The 18,551-nt window shown below is 38.9% G+C and overlaps 1 long non-coding RNA gene across 1 annotated transcript in view; it reads right to left on the bottom strand.

The window, feature by feature from the left end:
- Positions 1-18,551, bottom strand: part of LOC138415985 (uncharacterized) — a 150,591-nt gene that overhangs the window by 116,356 nt on the left and 15,684 nt on the right. The window contains exons 2-3 of the long non-coding RNA XR_011247469.1: positions 6,992-7,235; positions 6,364-6,431 (exon numbers count right to left, since the gene is read on the bottom strand). This is a non-coding gene — a long non-coding RNA (uncharacterized lncRNA). The remainder of the gene's footprint in view (positions 1-6,363; positions 6,432-6,991; positions 7,236-18,551) is intronic.

Below are 18,551 nucleotides of genomic sequence, written 5' to 3'. Positions count from 1 at the left end.
ACTTGGAGAAGGACATGGCAACCCACTCCAGTGCTCTTGCCTAGAGAATCCCATGGACAGAAGAGCCTGATGGGCTACAGTCCATGGGATCGCAAAGAGTCGAACACAGCTGAGCAACTTCACTTTCACTTTCATATATAGAATAGTGGAGAGGGCAATGGCAACCCACTCCAGTATTCTTGCCTGGAGAATCCCATGGACGGAGGAGCCTGTTGGGTCATAGTCCATAGGACTGCAGAGAGTCAGACACGACTGAGCGACTAACACAACACACAACACTATGGATGTTAGTGGCAGAAGGGACAGTGGAAATCATTTACTTGAATCGTATTTTTCAGAGAAACCTCTTCAAACTGAGAGTTAAATGTCTCATTTGATCATCTAAAGAAAGCTGATGGTCAAATGTGGATATAATGTATTTACATCCAGAGATGTTAATACTGTGTGGACCTATGCTCTATTCATGGAATAATACAGTCAACAATAAACTAAAACGCACCAGCTATGTAAGTGACAAAGTTGATTTGATTTTGTGAAGTTTCAGAAGAGTAGCTTTTTTCTTTATAATGTATGCTTAAATTCCCAATGCTAAAGTTAATGGACAGAACAGAAAATAGGAAAACTAGTAGAAAAGGCAAAGGGATAAAATCTGAGTCTGACTAAACTTAATTTGAACAATAAGTAGCTTAACTAGCTAACAATCTTTAAAAAGAGTAATATGTATAAAAAGTGCCTCGTAGGGAAACTCACACGATAGTAAGTTCCCATTCAAGCAATTGTAGTTTTATTAGTTTAAAAACACAGCCACTGAGGTTATTCCTACAGTGTTCGTTAGAATGTGAAAGGCTGCTCTGAAACTAATGGTCTAGAAGCACTAAGGCTTTGAACATTCCAAGGGAGACAAGACTTACCCAGGTGTGCAGTTATCACTTGAGGATAACTTTCTTATTTGACAAATTTCTTCCTGCAAATGAAACAAAGTACTACCACTGATGAATTCACTATTTTCTCAAAAAGCATGTGTGTAATGCTTGAAGTAACCAGAATTTCTCCATGCAAGGGAACAAAATTTCACACTCTAAAATGCGTTTCTTTGCAGGAAGATTAATTTAGGCTGATAATTTTTAAGAAACAGAAGACTTAGGAAATTTTTCTCCCCCCTTTACTACCTAAAAGAATTTAGATGGAGGCCTTGTTCCTGGAATAGAGCTATCACGACAGATACCTGCAAAGAATATAGGCTAGAAATGGTGGGTGTAAGGGCCTAAGAGTCACTGTGTCCCCTTGTCTCTGCATGGTCCAGCAACATTTGTTTACTAAGCACTGCTTTTCCGTCTCCATGTGAATTTCCTTCCTCTCAAGTCCCCAAAACTATCCCCAGCAACCTCTTCTGTCTTGAGCTTAAGGTGGGATTTAAGATAAACATTCTAGCCAATAAGACTTTCTGCTCCCCGTGCAGGGGACCCAGGAATATCTCACAGATCTCAGCTAAGCTCACAGGCCTCCACTAGAGAAGTCCATGCCCTGCAAAAAGAGCCTGCACTCAGCAATGAAAACCCAGTGCAGCCAAACACTTAAAAAAAAAAAGTTTTGACCATTTCTATGAGTTACTTTGTTCTCCTGGTCTCTCCCATGTAGTTGTTGTTTGCAACCCCATAGACTGCAGTTTTCCAGGTTTCTCTGTCCACGGGATTTCCCAGGCAAGAATACTGGAGTAGGTTGCCATTTCTTTCTCCAGGGGATCTTTCTGACCCAAGGATTGAACTTGCATCTCCTGCAGTGGCACGAAGATTCTTTACCACTGAGCCACCTAGGAAGCCCCTCTCTCATGTAGATATGTTATTAAACTTTTCTTTGATTTTTCTCCTGCTGCTCTGTCTCATGTTAACTTTGTTAATAAATTTTAGATCGGCCAAAACAACATACAAGGGTAGAGGATAATTTCTTCTTTCCCAACATCCGTAAGTGCTAGAAAATGAACTCATTGATCAAAATTGGATATATTTTCACTATAATAGCCCAAAAGTAATGTAGAAACTTTGAAGATTAAGAAAAGAGATAGTCTCACCTGTTGATATAACTGAATCTGTCTTCATCTCTAACCTTTAACTAATACGAATGCTGTGATTATTCAAGAAAATCTTGATTCAATTTATTATGTCAACTGTGAGACGAAGAGTAGTTAAGTTGAACTTCCTTTTATCATGATTTCAATAAATGTACATTACATTTACAGTTATCAAAACCGCAGACATGTGAAGACAGCAATGAAGCATGAAAGTGCACTTAGTCTACTGAAGTTGCTCTGCCACACACTCAGGTATCTGGCCAGTGAAGCATAACTCTGCTGCGAGGTTGGGCTAAATGACATTATTCTATAATTACGAGACATGGAGGAAAGTCTGTGCTGATAAAAGGACAAAACAAACAAACAAAGAATAATAAGCTTTAACCCTGGTAATGACAGCATGCAACAGTTAGCATGAAAGTAAGTTTCACAAATCAGGTAGTAATTTGGGTTTGACGGGCCTCTTAGGGATCACATCTACTCTAAGAATCTACGATGGTGAAAATTTTTCAGAGATGTGTAGAAATTCCTGTTTGGCCCTTCAGAAAATCCTCATCCTCACAATCCTGCCCAAATCTCCTGATCTAGATAGTGAAAGTGTTAGTTGCTCAGTCGTCTCTGACTCTTTGGGACCCCGTGGACTCTGTAGCCTGTCAGGCTCCCCTGTCCATAGGATTTTCCAGGCAAGAATACTGGAGTGGGTTGCCATTTCCTATTCCAGGCGATCTGCCTGACCCAGGGATCGAACCTGGGTCTCCTGCATTGCAGGCGGATTCTTTACCGTCTATCTAGCTAAGCAGACATATTCTTTCTCTCTAAGCCTTATAAATGTACACTCAAAAAATTACAGAGCTTCTTTATACTGACTGAGAATAAAGAAATTCTGATTTGTGAGCTCTCCTTGAGAGAATCTTTAGATATCAACTCTCCATGATCATAACTCTTTGTATTTCTTCAGCCGCTAACACATTCGCATGTATTATCAATAGCATCACGTGTTAGTCACAGAGCTAAATTATAAATAAAAAAGACAAGCCCTGGCTGATTTAGGCAAGAATGGAAAATACTGAGTAAATTTCAAGTAGTTTATAGAATTTCTGGGAGATTTGGGGAATTACAGCACAAAAAATAGGGAAGCTATGCAGCCAGAACCAGAGCTAAAATCAGGCCTCAAAATATCAATCCTGGGTTGGCATGGTCGCCTGCTACCATCACCATGCACACTGGCAGCTGAAGCTGGTGTTACTGACACTGCTGGCACCGACCCCCAGAGTCTTCCCCTGTCACTGCTAGCCTCCTACCCATGGAGATGGACATGGCTGCCTCTCTGGACATTCTTCACTCTGCTCATTTGAATCCATTTCTTCAGATTCAAAATCTCAGCAGATACATTTAATCAGCCACCCTTAGATCCTGTGCCTGTGCCTCAAATTACAAGGTGCTACAGAAAGGCAAGAGGACAAATAAAGACACGTTCCTCCTAGACATGTAAGTTCAAGACTTTCTTAGAAGTAGCCAGCCAAGGGAATTACAAATAAGAAAATGGTCCATGAATAGCTGTAAAAAGGAATAGAGTAATGAAGAAATGAATGAACATGGTCAACTTGCATCAAAAGAGCGCTTCAAATAGAAAAGGAATTATCTGATTATGTAGAGATGTGGAGTCTATCATGAATACTAAACTTTCTTTTTTTAATAAGATATCCAGAGTGAGTATCTTACTGTACAATTTAAATAAGCCAAGAGCAGTTAGCATGCTAAAGATTAGGAAAGAAAAGAGAGACAAGGGTAGGAGCACTAAGAACACTCCACTGAATCCACACTCTGCTCTATTCAATGTGCTTTAGAAATTTAGACCAAATCGAGACATAAAACTACAATCAGTAGCTGGTTTACTGATAGATTCAGGTTAGATGGGGCGACTAAGAGCAGGAGTCAAATGAATCTAATAACTCCCTACAGTCTCTCTGTCCAAAACGAAGAGAAAGATGAAAGAAAACAAATACCCAATATCAAGAACATTCACATGATTAAAACATAAGTCACTTTACCTCTAGAAAGGAGTAGGACAAGAAGTTAAGACTACTTAAGGAAATATAGGATCAAGAGAAATTCATAAACAGGATTAACATTTATTAATCTTAAACTTTCATTATCAATTGTAAGATTAACCATGGTCTTACCATTCCATGTATGGGCTGATTGTGTCTTCCCAAAATTTAAAGTCCTAATTCCCCAATACTTCAGAATGTCACTATATTTGAAAGTAGGGTCATTGCAGAGATTATTAGGCAAAATGAGGTCACACTAAAATAGGTCAGTCCCCTACTGTAGTCAGGTGTCTTTTATAGAAAGGGTAAATTGGGACACAGAGTCACAGAGAAAATGCTACACAGAGAAGAAGGCAGAAAACTAAGTGATCCAAGAAAAGCAAAGATTGCCAGAAATCCACCACTTCTCCAGAAGTGAGAGTACAGACATGGAACAGATCTTCTCACAACCCTCAAAAGGAAGCAAGGCTGCCAACACCTTGATCTCAGGCGTATAGCTTCCAGAACCATAAGATAACAAATTTCTGTTGTTTCAGCCACTTAGTTTGTGATACTCTTGTTACGGCAGACCTAGGAAATTCATACACAACTCTAGGGAGCTCAGCAAAAGTCACAAGAGTCTTTCCTATTCATCAAAGATACTGCCAATTATAACCACTGCTGCTTGGAAGCTTCTCTCTAGTCTAAGATGTTCTTCTTTCTACTGTTTCATTTCTCCCATTTTTTCAGGGCCAACCTACTTCAAAGAAGCATGTACTTGTCTCTACTCTTTTTCATGCCAACTCTTCAAAATAAGGGCAACCTAACTTGTCACTCACCACTTCACCAATATTGCCTCCTTGAAGGTCATGAGTGACTCCTACTTTTAAATTAATTATATGATGTTTGGAACTCTTTTTGAGTGTTTCTTCTTCCAGTTTTATTGATTTTCAAAATTGATTGGATGCTATACAATTTATATCATAATCGATTTTTCAAATTATTGGCCACTATGACACATTCTCCAGCAATTTCATTTAGCTTTCATGGATTTGAGGACCCACAGTTATTCTTTTATTCTCCTTCTGGAAACTTATGTGGAAGTTATCTTACAGACACTACCTCTCTACTGACTACATCAGAATGTACATCTTCAACTGTGATGTCTCTCATGTGTTCCAGACACATATTTCCAAATTTTGGCGAATACCTCCACCTTACTATTCATATGAATCTCACTTAACTCTGAACTGGTTATCTTTACTGCTGTTGACACAGGCTCCTCACAGATTCTTCCACATATAATTTTACCAAAATCTATGCTCAAGCTTAGGAGTCTTCCTTCTCATTCCATATCCAGCAAGCCATCAAGACCAATAGACAAATTTTTCTCTTCTAAATACTTTGAGCTATAGCAAACATATTCTTCAACAGACTCAATTTGAGCAATCTTTCTCTATCTCAAGATCAAGTGTGCATGCATCCTGTATCTTTCCTTAATTCCACTACTGACAGTATGGGAATTTTAAACTCTCTGTTCATTTTTCTATATATTTCCTCAGTTGTGAACTCCTCAAGAGGAAAAAGTCTTAATTCTATGGCTCAACAACTAGGACAGTGATTGTAAGGTTGATTGACTACATTTATTGAATAACTGAAAGCTACTAGAGTGTTTGGAAGCACTTGTTACTTCCAATGATATCAAATCTCTAAAGATGGGGGAGGTGGGAGAGAGAGAACTTTTACATCAATTGACTGAACTTGAATTACTTCCTCAGAATGTCAGAATTCCCCAAAGAGTAAAATATCACTGACATAGGTAAAAGTGTACTACTTTATCCTTGAGTTTCTTGTAAGATATGAAGTAGCAAAATCTGAACTGCAGCAGACCTCCCTTTTAGAAAGACACATATTCTAGGTTCTCTTTATCTGAATACGTTACCAGAAACAAAGCAAGTTAAGTCCCCAATAGGAAATCTATGTGTTGCTATGATAAAGATATTATGTTGGGGGGAAAAAAAAAAGACAAAGAGAAATTTATCACATTCCTTTCCTACACATTCATTTCAGAAATCTGGCTTCACAAATGATTCTCTTTCAGCAGAGGTCTCTACAGCTTAAAAAAAAAATTACTGTAACAAAAGTTACAAAGTGCAAAACATTAGATTATCTATTACTCTAGCTCTGATTCTGGTTCTTTCTTGAACATATTTAGAAAACCAAGGTATACAACTGAAACGGAACAGGTCTCTATGGGCCCCTTACAAATTCTTTCCGGTTCCATTTCTTGCTTGTAGGAAAAAGGCTTCTGCCTCTTAGACCTTCCTGAATACCTAAGGGCAGAGTCAAACAATTGCTATAATCAGGGAAGTGAACAAATGCAGAAACAGAGAAGCAATCAAGAAACAACAGTGCAGGGACCTGGTTCCTTTGCAAAGGATATACATAACAATATTATTGAGTTCTTCTGGGGAACAAAGGTTCCCAATCTGGGGGAGGATGGTATCTTCAGGCTGAGCACAAGAGTCCTGGAACACCCTCCAGTTACCTCCCCACCAACCAATCTGAAGAAAGTCACACATCCTGCATCTCTCACCCAAAATTTTGCCCATAAAAACTCATCCCTGAAAACCATCCAGGACTTTGTGTCTTCTGAGCAAGAGCCACTTATTCTCCTAGTGTGGCCCTGCAAAAACCTTTCTCTGCTACAAACTCTAACGTTTTGGTTTGTCTGGCCTCACTGTGTGTTGGCACTCGAACATGCATTCAGTGACACAGTGTCCACTCAAAACCCACCTTCCTAAAAACATTATTGCTCTAGCTGTACTAAAATAGTAGGCCCTAGACATTCCTGTCCAGAGAAGGCAATGGCACCCCACTCCAGTACTCTTACCTGGAAAATCCCATGGACGGAGGAGCCTGGAAGGCTGCAGTCCATGGGGTCGCTGAGGGTCGGACACGACTGAGCGACTTTACTTCCACTTTTCACTTTCATGCATTGGAGAAGAAAATGGCAACCCACTCCAGTGTTCTTGCCTGGAGAATCCCAGGGACAGGGAAGCCTGGTGGGCTGCTGTCTGTGGGGTCGCACAGAGTCAGACATGACTGAAGGGACTTAGCAGCAGCAGCAGACATTCCTGCCATGTATCAAAAATACCAAAGAACATTAATTAGAGTCTGGAGACAAGTTTCGCATGTAAGTACTGCTATGTAGGAAAATTTTTTTCTGTGCCCTTGTAAGTTCTTTTGGCTGGTCTAAGAATTAAATTGATTATGAGACAGATTAACAGCAAAAAAATCACACTGAAGTTTCATAACATGTATACATGAGAGAGAACCAGCAAAACCGAATAACTCACCAAAGTGGCCTGGGTAACTGAGTGAAAGTCTCTCAGCCAGGTCCAACTCTTTGCAACCCTATGAACTATACAGTCCATGGAATTCTCCAGGCCAGAATACTGGAGTGGGTAGCCTTTCCCTTCTCCATGGGAATCTTTCCAACTCGGGGATCGAACGCAGGTCTCCAACATTGCAGATGGATTCTTTACCAACTGAGCCACCAGGAAGACCCAAATGTACTAACCCTTTACTTTCAAAACCTCCTTCTGCTAAAGACAAGAACGGATTTTGAGGCTAGTGGTTTAGGACTTCAAAGGGGAGAAAGTCAATTCACATGGAGCAAGTATTTTGTAAACAAATGTCTACTGAGCCACATAAAGACACAGGGTCAAAATGGTCTCTGATCTCTAGGCCCTGAAGTGTCCCTCACCAGTCTTAGTCCATATTCCTTAAAGAGATCTCTGGTGTTAGTTCTATTCCAGAAACAGACTGTTTATCTAGATTCTTGGGAAGCAGCTAATGGAGAGGTTAAAAAAGAAGACTTCCTAAGTCTTCTGTACTGTAAAAAATAATCAGCCTAAAATAAACCTCAGACCAAAGAGATATATTATAGGTGGCAAATGTTGCTCCCCTATAGCAATAGAGTAGTAAAATCCAATGCTTTCAGGGAAAGGAAAAAAATTAATAAAAATATGAAATACCAGTACCTCTAAAAGTGATAGTCATTGGTCATTTCCAAAGAAAATAAAAGCTGATCCAAAGATTACAGGTTTTATGAAGTTATTTTGCAAGAGAAGCAATAAAAATATCTTATACAAAAAAATCCTCAGTATTTAAATAATGATTCATTTTTTTATAACATAGTACAGGCAAAAACAAACCTATCTGCAGTTCTGGCTGCCAGTTTATCACCTCTGCTCTGGTGTACAAAAGTCCTTGCAACTCTCCTTGATAAAAACAGAAACAATTTATGTTTTGTTTTTTTTTGTTTTTTTTACATAGGGATTTTAATTCATTAAACAGCTTCGTATTTCATATTATACTATTTTGTAATGCTTTGTGGTCCCTCATGCATGGGTCACTTCTCTCCAACTGCTGCTTCCTTGAGGGGAGAGATAAGCTTATATTTCTTTGTTTTCCATCTCAGAAATAAATACACAGTAGGTATTCAGTACCTCCTTGCTGGTGGGATAATATAATAAGCGTTTGGAGAAGCCCAGTTTAGCTTGGCTCTTCACATCCTTTGAACACATAACACAACTAGCAATGATATTTCAGAAAAACACCCTGCTGGATATAAGACTTAGCCTAACATTTGGCTCTTAAATCAGAAGTGAAAATGGTAAACTGATACCTCTGTAGCTCAACTTGTGTGTTTCATACTAAAAAGTCTGAATTGTGTTAAATGTAGGCTTAACCTTTTGATTAAATTCAATTTCACTGATTCATTGAATCGAATTGTCTGTGCTGAATTCCTACTGTCTTCTAGGGGCTACAGATGAAGCAGTTAACAAAGCAAAGCTCCTGCCTTTACACCCAGTACATTATTGCAAGGAGTTTTGCAAATTATGTTAACAACAAAGTCTGTTTTTACTAGTCTTTATTCTAATCTTAGAAAATACTCAGTGTTTTTTTGAAAGATTAATTTTTTTGAAATTTAGAAATTTAGAAAATTTACAGTTTCTTCATAAGTGATACAAGAAGTCCTTTTACACACTTTTAAGTAATTATGCTCAATAATTAAATGATCAAGAAAGATCCATTCTATTTGGTTTAAATGACTCAAAGGGAATTGAAAGTAATGATCTATCTGGCAGAATTGTGTATAATTATTTTCCATTAATATTTGCAACAGACCAGAAACTCAAGCTTGGAAATATACAGTGCTATGGAGGATATTACAGAAGAGCCTAGAAACTAAGTAGGCTTGTATAATGTTGTACTAAGTAGCATTTTATTGTTGTTACATAAAATAACATATTGCTATTGCCACTAGTGCAGCTAGCCTGCAGATTCAGACCTTCAGGAATAAACCCTTATGGGGTGATCACTGACAATGTTAACATTTTGCTCTCAGCAATACAGACTTGCAAACAAAACAGCATATATTTGTTGTGACCTTGGGGAAACTTCAGTTTCCTAAAGATAAAATGACCAACGTATAGAAAAGGCACGTAAACCCAAGCTAATCAAACGTAAAACAACTTAAATAACTAGCATTCAGGAAATTAATGTATAAAAAGGAACGCAGAATCATGTCCTTATCTCAAATCCCTTTTACAAAAGCTAGAAGGACAGATATTGCTTGCACAACACTTCAGTATCTTTTGTTTTGTTTTGCTTTTTTTTTTTTTCAGTATCTTTTTTTTTCCCTTAAGCTGTTCCAAGGCTTCAGGCCTCCCAGGAAGCAGCAAGTTCCTACTGCCATTCTTTCTGATGCTGCCCTTCCATGTTTACCTCTGGGTGAATGTGGGAAAGGTTTGCAAAAGCAAGGGCTTCTTGGCAAGACTGATAGATGAACAGCAATTATCAGAGTTTCCTGCAAGGCCAGACTCAAGCAGCAGTGGGTGACTTTTTGATCTCTGGTTCAGGGCCTGCTTCTTCCCCCTGTAGCTCATCCCTGGCACAATCCTCCTGCTGCTTAAAGTGTCTTCCTCCTTTCCAGATCACCAAACACAACACCTTTGCAAACATGGTAGCCGTCAGTCAAACTTAATAAAACAACTTCCTATTTTTTATATTGATAAATTACATAATGAACTAGATGTTCTTTAGTTCATAGAGTAAGACAGTTCTTGAAAAACAAAGTGCACAGTATGGGAAATAAATTTGTTTAGGATTGTTATAGCCACGTGTTCTGGGAAACAAACTCACTTAGAAGGACAATGCAGATATCGAAGTGCAGTTTATTACACTGGCGGGCCCAAGGCAGAGTCTCCTCTTAACCAAGAACCCCGACCAGCATTTGTGAAAATCTTTTATACCCCATGTGCATGTGTCTGAACCCACCACCCCAAATTCCTTGAGACTTACATAAACCAAAGAAAATACAATCCCAGTAACCCCATCATTCACGTGTATGTGCTCATGTGCTCAAACAATTACCCAATAATCAATAAGCCTGAGGTTACACTCCGATGGATACAGAAAAATTTATGGCCTGTCTGGAGGAAAGGGTGATTAGTGTATGTTTTCTCTTAGGCGATGAGTAACCTAGACATGATCTTCAAGGTTCCCCTGTCTGGAGGGGGGTCTTATCCTTCTGTTGTTTCTTCCCGTAGGCACTAAACACAGAGTTCAGAGTCCGTTGGAAATGTGGCCGAGCATGGTCAGCATGAACAGGCCTAAGATGGAGTCCAGGCACTATGAACTCCTTCTTCAGGATGACCCTTTGTTGTCTAATTTCCAAAGTGACATGTTGGGAATAATGCATACGTTGAGAGATTTGGTGTTTAACATGGTTTCACGGGTGGGGGGGGGGGGTGCGACTGTAAAACAGAAACCAATAAAATTATGTCCTGTACCTCATTCTGTGTTCAGAACAGTCAAAAGACTCGAAATCACATCTGGAAAGCCCTGGAAACCACCTATGTCAACCTCCTTAAATTTTGGAGAGAGGATCTTTTTGTCTTTCTATGAAAATTGTGAGAGGCTCATAACTGTAATACTACATTATTGTAGTCAGCTTTATTCATCATAAAGGTCTATGTAAAATCTACCCATTGGTTAGAGGTCTGCCTTTTAGAATCACAAGGAGAAGCAGATTATATCTCCATATAAATTAAAGTAACATCGATTCTACACAGGAAATATCTAGTAAAATATGGAGTAAAACAGTCAATGGAAATGACTGCATGGGAACTTTCAGTATGGAAGTACTAGGGAAGACATATATGAAGTTATGCTCAACACTGGGCACTAGAAACATTTGTTAAAATAAACTGTGTGAAAAGACAACTTCTAAATGTATATATTTGGCTGAGGTTCACAGTTCTTTTCAAATATCACCCAGCTTTTGAAAATGGTATATGCCAACTTATATTTCTTTGTATTTTATAACTGTATGACTGAGGTCAATAACCCTCAACCTTCTCGAGGCAGCACTTCCAGACCTACCTCCAGCTACTCTCAAGCACACACTATTTGCTTCAGCTGACCTGAGCTCCTCATTCTTTTCCTAAACATCATTTGGGTTTTATTCAACTATGATTCTGATTTCTTCCTTCGAATAGTTTCCTTTGTCCCTTGGAAAGATCTATTGCAATTCTACTTATATAACTCCTTATGAAGCTTTTCTCTGACTGTAGTCAGAGAATATTCACAACAAATTTATAAACAAACGATTTCTCATATTCCATCTTAAGTGTATCCCCAACAAATGCCATTTCTAATTAATGTTATCTTCTTATAGGGAGATATATAAACTAGCTGTGTCTGGGCTATGCCTGGAGAAATGGGTGCTTCTTAATCTAAATGTCCTCCTAAAAGAAGCTCTGAGTTCAGTAGACCTACTATTTGATAAAGGAGACTCAAGAAGAAAACAGAATATATTTCACAGAAGAGGAGGCTGGAGTGAGGACTGTGAAGGAGAAAGTCATTTCAGAATAATAGTAGCCTCATCTCTGGTTATGGTAATAACATAGAAATATGTCAAAAAAAATTTAAGTCAGGACTCAGTTCAGTTCAGTCGTTCAGTCGTGTCTGACTCTTTGCGACTCCATGAATCGCAGCATGCCAGGCCTCTCTGTCCATCACCAACGCCTGGAGTTCACTCAGACTCACGTCCATCGAGTCAGTGATGCCATCCAGCCATCTCATCCTCGGTCGTCCCCTTCTCCTCCTGCCCCCAATCCCTCCCAGCATCAGAGTCTTTTCCAATGAGTCAACTCTTTGCATGAGGTGGCCAAAGTACTGGAGTTTCAGCTTTAGCACCATTCCTTCCAAAGAAATCCAGGGCTGATCTCCTTCAGAATGGACTGGTTGGATCTCCTTGCAGTCCAAGGGACTCTCAAGAGTCTTCTCCAACACCACAGTTCAAAAGCATCAATTCTTCAGCACTCAGCTTTCTTCACAGTCCAACTCTCACATCCATACATGACCACTGGTAAAACCATAGCCTTGACTAGATGGACCTTTGTTGGTAAAGTAATGTCTCTGCTCTTCAATATGCTGTCTAGGTTGGTCATAACTTTCCTTCCAAGGAGTAAGTGTCTTTTAATTTCATGGCTGTAGTCACCATCAACACTGGAAACTTTGTAACTTTTGCATGCATAACTTTTTTTATTACTAGTTAACCAAAATGTATTTAATAACAAGCTGATGTCTAGACATTCAGTTCTCACTCTCCTGCCATCCTTCCCTTTCATTCCTACTAATGACCACCAAGAATGTTCTATTAATGAAGGACTTTGATTTACTTTGATTAATGAAAAATTCCACTCTGGCCTTAGTCCTGCTGTCTCAGAACCTCATTCAGTTGTTACTCTGGACACCTTGCTGAACATGCAAGTTTCAGTCAGAAAAGCCCATGTGGAGAAGTTCACCAGTGGCCACTGTCCTGGACTGCATTTGAAAAATCGACAACTAGCCTTATAAAAAGAAGGCAAAATGAGAGGCCTGGAAATATAGATTGCCTACTTAGTAAAAGGTTGTTCAAGATCATCTAATGACGCCGAAGCTCACAGCTTCCCCATGGCAAAAGCTGCACCTATTCAATACCACTGTGCAACGACAACAAATGCCTTGTTAGAAAGGTGAAAAAGCTCATTTGTTTTCAAACATTTAACTATGATGACCAAAAAAAGTGAAAAGCAATAACTGTAAGGGTTTTGAGGAGTTTGGGGGCATATCAAGGAAAGAAAAATAAGACTGTGAGAGGCAGTTACCACACTGGGTGTGGGCACATGGTGACTGGGTGGCACTTGGACAGGGCTGAATGAGAGGTGAAGTCTCTCACAGCATGAGATGGTCTGCAGATTTACAGTGAAGGGGCCGCCATCTAGAAGGATATGAGGGCAAGGAATTCCCAGGAGACAGGGGGATCAGCGAGGAGGCTAGCAAGTCTAGGTGATGTCACAAAGCAGAATGTCTGCCTCAGGGAGCTCCAGAAGAGCAGCAGCAGTGGCCCAGGGCCTCTATGGCCTGGAACTATCTTATCTATTGCCAGCAGATAGGGAGTAAGATTCTGCAGGGGACAAAAAGCAGGCAGGCCCTAACTGGCTAAAAATCTGCTTGTTTGGGCTATTTTTACATAATTAAATGTATAAACATTTGAGTTTGGCACAAGCAGGCTTTTGAGCTAATGGGTCTCAGCTTGCAGTAAAGATATAAGCAATATAGGGGCCAACAGAGAGGTCTTCTTTGGCTCATTTATAAAACAATAGGAAAAAGGGAAGATTGCACCTCATTTCTGGTGACCATTTTAATAGGACACAGGCGCAGCATGAGAACTCAGGACTGTATATTCTAGGACAAGAAGGAAAAACAAAAGGAGTTCAGGGGGAATCTGAGAAACTAGCTGAAGGCTTAGTGGTGGAAAGCCCTTTAAGTTTCTGATAAAGGTCTGTAGTCTGAAGCTTGACCTGGGAACCAGTGATTCTCTGCAGGCGTGCTAGGTCACTTGAGTCATGTCTGACTCTTTGCAACCCTATGAACTATAGCCTGCCAGGCTTCTCTGTCCATGGAATTCTCCAGGCAAGAATACTGGAGTGGGTTGCCATGCCTTCCTCCAGGGGATCTTCCTAACAGTGAAGAGCTAATTTCCTATGCTTTCCAAAGCTCTCCTCCATTTCTTCTTATTTCAATTACACGGGTATAGTTCTTTTCCAACAAATATAAACCAACGTCAACAGCTGAAAGCACTGTAATTTCTTTTGTCTTCTTTAAGCATTTCTGCAGATGTTAATCTTTATAACCAGTTCACATTTGATATGCAAAATTATAAATTTACCATTATTCTATCCAAAGTAAGGACTATAATTTTAGTCTCATATTTAGATTATAACCTTTAAAAGCATTTATTTAAAAAGTGCACTGTGTGTCAGTCTGTATTATGCCAGACCTTGGGAACAAGGCTTGAGATAAAAGACCCAGCTTCTGCATTTATGGGTCAGCTAGGACTCAGGCATGTAACTAGAATGTTTTTTCTACACAGCTTGTGAGGATGGGGCTGTGTTAGTTAAGCCCCCAAAAGTCAGTTAATGTAGGAAGTCCAGTCATTCAGTGGGAGTAATCCCTTCCACTATTTGGGGTGTCTTCTAGGGTTTCACGTCCAGTCCAGGTCTCTTCTATAGAGCTTGACTATAAGAAAGAGGACACTAAATGCTGAATGGTGTTCTGCAAGGAAAGAATCCCTTGGCAAAGTTCCCAGTTCCTACAAAGTCCACATGTGCTAAAGCAGATTCACTCCTTATGTCAAGAAATCGTAAGGGAAAATTCTCCACTTCCCAGTGCAACCTTTCTGGAAGGGGATTCACGTTTAATTAGGAACTGTAAGTTAAAGACCTTTCGTATTTCTGTTGCTTCACAGGTATGAGGTTGAAGAGATTCAGGCTGTGGGCTATCAGGACCACAGATGCTGAAGAGCTGCATCTTAAGTGCCTCAGGACATGGCAGAGTGCTGTGGCATCTCCCCAGGAGGGCAACTGCTGCCCACCGATGAAGTCTCAGCAAAGTGTTAGCCCTACAGAAGAGGAGTGCATCTGTGTACTTCGGGCCATCAAAAAAGTACCACACTGGGTGGCATAAATAACAGAAATTTTATTATTTCACTGTTCTGGAGGATAGAAGTCCAAGATCAAGATGTTGGGAGGGCTGGTGTCTTCTGAGACCTCTCTCCTTGGTTTATGGATGATGTTTTCCTCTTTTCTGTCTTTCCTTGGTCTTCTCTATGCCTGTGTCCTAAACTCTTTTTATAAAGAGTCCAGTCATGTTGGATTAGGGCCCACACATATAATCTCATTTAATCTTATTTTCAGGTGTTAGGGATCAGGAGTTTAGCATACAAATTTAAGGGGAATATAATTCAGTCCATATCAAGAGTGGTAACTGAATCCTTCAATCTACTGATGCCACATTTGCTTAACGAGAACATTGTGGATATTTGTCTGAAATCAAGCTTAATAAACACATGTCTTCATCTTGAACACAATCATCTATTTTAGTTCATTATATATGAGAGACAAGAAAGGCTTAATAGCACCAAAGCATGGTTAGTTAGGGTGTCTGTTCTTTATACAACCAATAATCCAATTCTGACTATCTTAATAGTCAGAGTGACCTGTTCTTGTAAAATAAGTGGCACTCCCTCACCTGTAGGCAGAGATTCAATCTTCTCTAATGCCAAAAGGTACAATTCTCCAAAAAGTGGTCTCCCTAATGGTAAGGTGATCTTCTGTGGTTACTTATTCTGTGATATAGTTATCAATGACTCTCATTAAAGGAAAGAAAATCACATATTTAATTTCCATTGGGGCCAACCCCCTGTCTGCACACAATTCATACACAGCTGAAGAGAGTGGCAGATACATTCTACGCAAAGGACAACAGCTACAAGAGTACAAGCATAGAGAGGAGACAGCTGACAAAAAATGACAGTATCTGGTATAAAGGCAGTTTAGGGAAGGTACTTCTGGGGGTAGAAGGTGAAATGTAAAGAGGAGGAGGTAAGTTACAAAGGACATGGAATGAAAAGCTAAAGAATTTCAAGTCTATTCTGAAAGTTTTTCTGTTTAAAGGAAAATTTGTTCTTGTTCTTTCATAAATGATCCTTAGAGTATTTGCCTGTTGACAGTTATACAGAATAGAAGTCACAGGTACTTACTGTCATCATAATGTTCTTCAAGCTTTCAGTTTATGAAAATATATTACGGATGTGCCCTCAATATGTGATGGATTACAATGCATATAATATTATTCACCAGTGTAACATGTACACTGGAGAGACTTGATCACATTTTTGTAAACAAGAAGAAGATACTAAAAACAGATACAATACTCAAAATGCTATACAATTCTTAGTTTTAAAGGTCAAGTTAGGACAACTAACCAAGGAAAATTCTTGAAAGTTTTATTAAGTATCTTTTAAATGAAAACGGTCTCAATTTATTTGGAAGATACTATCATACCACCACCTGATAAACAATAAACTCAAATTCAGACACCAAATCAAATATGTAGGTTAATATCTATGCCTTTAAAATATTTATGGCACTACTTTATTCCTCATGAGAGAACTGCCTCTGGTTGAGTCTTTACTTTGGCTTTAATTAGGAGATTTTTAGAGAAAGCATTCCATGACAGGCCTGAAAGATCTTGTTGCTTCCTTTTTTACATCCTCATCCATGGGCTCATCCTCCCTTCATTTATTTCAACACAATGCTGACATTTGTCTAATATTATTTCTACATTATCCCTCCCAGGCTTTTGACCTTTATCCTCCAATTGGAAATGTCCTTTTCATAGGTTGTCCTGTATAAGACAGAAAATCTCTCTTCAGTAAAACACTCCTTTCCCCATAGTTTTGCCATATGGACAGTGAAACTTGAAACTTCCCTATCTGTTAAGTTACCAACTTACTACATCATCTGTCTTCTTTATTGTAATGAAACAGTATTATATACAAACAGAGTTGTATATAAAATTAAAGAAATGTTTTTCTGATGCTTATTAAAATAGTAAGGAAGATTTTATTCAGCAACTATTGCAATCAGTGTCAGTATTATTAAAATAGAGGAGAGACATGGGACTCAATTCCAAATCAAGGACAAGCAGGGATTTATAGCCAGTGAACAGAATAAAGAAAATCACAGAAATGGGAAACTATTAAGAGAAGATGCCAAGTGTAAGGGAATTCTTACTGAAACAGCTTAACAATATCCTTGCTGAAGGCCAGCCAGAGTGATCAAGGATGGGAGATGAAGAATCTAATCAGATACCAAGGGTGATCAGATATCAAAGTTGAGGGTGATTCATACTAAACTGACAGGATTCTTGACGAAACTGGGATATAGGCAGGCTGAAGGCCCAAAGACAAGGGCTAGCATTGAAAAGAGGGCTCAGAAGAGACTAACTGAAGTTTGATCAAGGCAGTGTTCCTTTTTACAGGAAATGTGAGTTATCTCACATTTTTCCCCCTAGTCCATAGGCTAAATGAAGGCATTTGTTAACTAATCATGCTTTCTCTGGTAACTGCTCTTCAACTGTTGCAAAGTAAAATTAGAACAGTAAAGGTATGTTATCTTATCCAAGATTCTGATGAAGAGTTCCCAACCCAGTCTTTGCATATTCATCTTGTAGTGTTTGTTTCCCACTTTTAAAAATGCATTATTTTTTGCCAGAATGTGAGTAAAAGTTTCTGTGACTCAAAACATTATGCTTATTCCCTTCACATTCTTGAATTTTAATTCTTATCCCATTTAAACATTCTTTTTTTAACTCTTTCCAGATTCTCTGACATATACGCATATATCTGAACTACTCAGATGTGTCTGAAATCCACTGCTGAACCATTTTTATCTTCAACTAATACTGTATACACAGTGTCAGATTTTGTTTGTGAGGAGAGGCTTTTGGCACTAGGTACTGTAAAGAATTATGCTGATGTCCCATCTTTATCTATCTCACTATTTTAAGTTCTTTCCTCATTCCCCTTTCTAAACCTGTGAATAGCACTTTAAGCATAACATATTGCCTTTTCCCAGCAGTTTATTTTTGGAAATGTCTACTTTTGCATAATTATAAGAAAAACAATGTTGACTTACATGACCAACAATACATTCTTTCTGCAAAAATCAGAAAAATTATTCTAAATTTTCTTCATATTTTCACTTATTTCCCCAAAGTTCAACAAACAGTCTGGCACTTTCTGGCTCTTTGCAACATACTACTGTGCTTAGTGCACTTGACCTCTGACATTTTTGTCAACCTGTGTAGTGGTACTCTTGTAAAAAAATTCCTAAATCAATATTACATAAAGTCATTTCATCTTCTCATGCATCACGAAAGTCAGCAGGGAAAAATTTTCCTCAAAACTCTAAAAGTCTTTATGCACAAACAAGGCCATTAGATGAAAATGCTTTTTTACTCCTTAACAGCTTCAGTGAAGCTTCAGTTCT

This window comes from Ovis canadensis, chromosome 12 (genome assembly GCF_042477335.2).
Source record: "Ovis canadensis isolate MfBH-ARS-UI-01 breed Bighorn chromosome 12, ARS-UI_OviCan_v2, whole genome shotgun sequence".
Taxonomy (NCBI): domain Eukaryota; kingdom Metazoa; phylum Chordata; class Mammalia; order Artiodactyla; family Bovidae; genus Ovis; species Ovis canadensis.
This window is presented reverse-complemented; position numbering and strand designations above follow the sequence as displayed.